Raw genomic sequence first — 5035 nt, 5'->3', positions numbered from 1 at the left:
TGAGGAATTACCCACTTTGACCCGCAAACGATTTTTACTGGACTAGTATAGTATATATACTGTAGTATACTTACAGGTGGTAGTGATCCCAAAATAATCATATTTTTTCAATTAACATATTTTTTTCTCAATACAATTAGCTTAATACTTATAAATTTAATGGCATTGGGACATCTAATGGGTAGCGATTTTTATTCTAAAATATTACATATTCGATATTGGAGTGGCGTCAATTTTGGCTGCAGCTAAGCAGTCTATTTACATGAATATATGTTATTGCACGTAATACGGTAGAGGCCGCGACACCGATGTCCTCGGCAGTTGTATTATGGACGGGTGATTTTGGTCGCTCAGCAGGTCAAGAGACCGAATGATTTTCATTTTTACAGTAATTTAAACTTCATAAATTTGTTTATAAGAAATAAGATAACAAGAGTTATTTAATCAATTTAGATGGTCTGTTTATTTACTGATAAATCAATAATACAATTTTTTAGAAGATTTAACATTAAAAAAAAATTAATAAATGAATAAGAGAAAAAAGATGAGAGGTGCAAGCAAAACAAGAAAAAAAGATTGCATACATAGGTGTGTTTATTAGCCTGTGATTTGTGGCGCTGAGATAAAAAAAAGATCATTTTTTATAAACCATATTCAAATATATCTGTTCTTCGTCAACTTATTTACAAACAAAAGTCAGAAAATCAATACATAGTTCGAATACTCATGAAAATAATAACAGAAGAGGACAAAATATCCAAAACTTGAGGTCGGAGGGGAAAAAAGGTGCGTGATGGTCGCGAGTTTAAGAAAATAGGCCATGATATTCGAAGGGTAGAAGTAAAAGTAGCTCGTATTTGCTACAAGTAATTACGTTGCCCTTTGTAGAATTTCGATTGGTTGAAACAATGGGCTTCAACGTTCGACTAACCCGGTGTGGTGGTGGTAGTCATCATGTTGGAAATGTCCCAATATATTATTGATTTCATACCAAAGTATTAATATTTTAAATCCCTGGCACCTAGTTGGTTTATTTTATGGAGTATTTTTTGTTGGACGCAGAGAACTAATAAAGAAAATAAGGTAAAAAAGAAAAATTGTGAAAATTTTCGTTGATCTAAAAAAGACTCTAAAAACGTGAAAAATTCATTCATTCTAAAGTCAATAGAATTCTTTGTTAAAGTTTTTTATAATAAATAATAAGGATCCACTTGAATCACTTGCACTTGCACAACTCATAGTTTTAAAATTATTTAAATCTTATATCTTCTAGACCTACAAATTCTTCCTTAAGAAAAAAAGTAAAAAAATCTTGTACGATGGAAAACAAAAATGGTTGTTTAGTAATTTAGATGTAGTTCAGTAAAAAATATAATTACAGCAGTGATACATGCATAAAAATAAATTCAAATTTCAAAAGAGTTAAAAATAATATTTCCTTCAACTTTATTTAGTACACGCTGCACAAAATTTATTAGTGTTTTATTGCTTATATTTAGATAGCTGTCAATATCTTTCTTTGATTTTTTTGGTTTTTTCTTGCCAGAGAAGTAGCCACGTGTTCACAAAACTACCACATAGGCTCGAAACATAAAAAATCCTCCGCACCAACAAATAAATGGCTTGTAATTTTATACAAACACCCAAAAAAGAGTATTCGTTCAATAACACGATTTACGTACAAAAGGGTCAGCGCTTGATTTCAAAAACAGATGGTAGGAAAAATAAACGTAAAACAAAAACACGGGCAGGGCATGAAGGAACAATTGTAAATAAATTATAAGTAGAGCTGCGTAGTACAGTAGTAAAATTCAATTGTCTTGCACATTGCACGCATTGGTACTGTCACGCTTTTTGGGCTCAACTCCATATAGTCTCGCTTCTTTGATTTATGACGGATAGTGCTACTTATGGTAAATTTTAGACGTCAGAAGGAGAAAGCTCAGAAAAACTTTTCTAAAAGTGTGGGCTGTTTTAAGTATATATGCCAAGAGGATGGGTGCGTTAGGATGGTAACGTTGTATCAAGTACTTTGTTTACGGAAGAATTTAAAATGGAACTTTTTTTAATATACAGATTGGAGCTTAGAAAAAGTTTCGAAATGTTAAAGTTATTGCAGATAGGTAATATCGAATCGATGTATATATTACATGCGATTTTTAGACAACAACTTTAGCTACCAAATACGTGAAATCGCACGTGTATTTTAGTAGACCGTATTATGGAGAAACGGAGAATATCACGTCAATTGTTAATGTAAGTTGAACTTAACCCTTATTTTAAAACTAATCTGTTTGTATCTTTCAGCCACACAACAAAAAAAAAGGTTTAAGGGCAGTTGGAGTCAGATTGAGAAATTAAAGGAAAACTATTGACCTAAATAAACCAGTATAAATTTGAGTGTTTCATTCCAAAAAAAATGTTTCTATGGTAAATCATAAATGGTTTTTATAATTACTGCAAAAAAATACCATTTTTTAACCATAACCATAAAAAACTGTAATTGTCCTTCAGACTCAGCGCACTTTCCTTCTTACAATAAGGACGGCCTTTTCAGTTGTAAGTAGGCTGGAATTTCTGACTCGACAACAGAAAAAACGGGTCAGTTTAGCAGTTCAGAATAACTGTAGTTTTTAAAAAAGATTATTAAAAGAACTCTCATATTTTAATTTAAAAAATTTTTTTAATTTGTAATATTTATTTTAGTTTATTTATGACAAGGATACTTTAATTTTATTTAAATATTTGATGGTAATAATGCTCATTTAAATTTTAGGAGGAATAGTTTTATAGACATGTTGATTAATGCTAAACGAACTTATGATGATAAAATTATGTCAAAATGTATATTAATAAGTAAAAACTTAAAAGTTGACTTTGTTTCACAATGTTTTATTATTCGCAGACAGCTGTTTCGGCAGTCACGCCATTGTCAGATGCTCGACATACACTGAATTGTCTATGTACATCAGTTCGCTAAAGTCAAGTACAAGTATTACAAATGTAGTTGTCGCTCAACGGTATGATATGTATGCGCCTGTGTATGAGTACCTTATGAGATACTATGTATTACATTTTCTATTATTGGAGATAGAGTAAAATTAATTTGATCGTTCGTTATGGATTTAGTATGTTTTTTTGCTAATTCTATTTCTATTGTCTCAAACAGATTCAATTTAAAACTTTTAGGTAAACTGTGTAGTAACTTTATATTATTTTCATCTAGGAAATGCGCAATAGAATTACAATGTTCACTAAAACCCGTCGTATTGCGATCATTATAAATAGACTTTTTGTGCTCCTATATACGTTCGGAAAGGGCACGTCCTGTCTGTCCAATATATATGCTTATTAACTTATTAATATACATTTTGATTCGAAATGTTTCACCAACGCAAAAGCAAAAAATCAATTAATAATCTTTTAAATGCTAGCAAAGCATATCTCGCAATCTTTTATAGAAAGTGTCTAGTAAAGTTTTACAAGTGTAACAACCATCTTTATTTTAATAAAAGATGTTTACAACTACATTTGGTACCCCCACATATATAAAGATAATTTGCCGACATAAATCAACAGAATCAACCGCAGTGATTGACAAAGCATACACTTTTTGGCTAAATGTGGAATTAAAAAAGTGGTACAGAATCAGGAGCAATTTGTCACACCACTTAAAGTTAATACACAGCGAACTACTTAGACGCTGCCATAACGTAGAATTTGATATTTTAGACGAAGAGACGAGAAATAATGTTCGAGAAATTTAACACACACACCGCCAAACACATACTAAGAAACTTGATGGGCTCATACAGAAGGAGAACAGCAAAATACAACAGAGAGCAAATAATTCACCACTTGCCACACATACGAAGGTTAATAAACAACAACAGACTACGTCATCGGCCACCGTGGAATCCAGTACAAAGTTTGATTTTTCTTTTTCTTTTTATCCGAGAGTCAAGAACTTATCCGAAGTTACGTTCACACAAAATGAAAAAAACATTTTGAATAAAGGTTTAAAGTACTGTCCTAACATTAAAAACTTCAAAGATTTCATCGAACTTTCTGTATACGCAGAAATAGCATCAAAAGGTATAGATAAAAACGAACTACAACTTTTTAGATACAAATGCGTTGATGTAATAAATAAAAACAAAAAACAATTTTCAACTAACAATAGCTCAGAATTCAAAAGTATTATTTCTTTAAAGAAAAAACTTAAAAATAATGATTTAATTTTATGTAAAGCTGACAAAGGAAACACTGTTACCATTTTGAATAAGTATGACTATATTGAAAAGACAGAACTTTTAATAAATAACAATAATTTTAAAATTTTGAAATCTGATCCTACAGCAAATTTTTAAAGGGAGACTAAGTCAGTTTTTAAAAATTTGTACAAACATACTCTATGATTGTAATTTGCACATGTTAACCGTTATGAATTCTTCGGTGCCGGTACTATACAGCTTACCTAAAATACACAAGGAGGGCATACCAATAAGACCAATAGTATCTTATACTAATGCACCAACCTACTTACTCGCAAAAGAACTTAATAAAATACTCCCTTCCTTACTCAACTTTAAGCCAAAACATAGCATTTAAAATACAAGTCAACTAATAGATAAACTTAGAGATCTCAAAATTCCATGTTATGCACGATTGCTTTCATTCGATGTTGTTAATCTATTTCCCTCCATCCCTACAGACCATCTAAAGAATATTATTAAATATCTGGTTGACAATAGCCCTTCCTGGTGTTGATTCAAAACAAGAAATTTTAAAATTAATATCCATTTGTTTAGAACAAAGCTACTTCAAGTTCAGTAATAAATATTATTTACAACTTAACGGTCTTCCAATGGGCTCTCCCCTCACCCCCCTTCTCAGTGAGATATTCATGTCATACGTAGAGGACCTTATATTCGATTCGACCTCCCTCCTCACCAGTAATGTTTTACACTGGTCGAGGTATGTCGATGATGTGTTTTGCATCTGGAAGGGTACAGAGAGGACAATGACCAGTTTT

Source organism: Copidosoma floridanum, unplaced genomic scaffold (genome assembly GCF_036245765.1).
Source record: "Copidosoma floridanum isolate Cflo_tuat_1 unplaced genomic scaffold, Cflo_Japanese_pri ptg000036l, whole genome shotgun sequence".
NCBI classification, from domain to species: Eukaryota; Metazoa; Arthropoda; class Insecta; order Hymenoptera; family Encyrtidae; genus Copidosoma; species Copidosoma floridanum.
The sequence above is the reverse complement of the archived record's forward strand: the minus strand, read 5'-3'. Positions refer to the sequence as shown.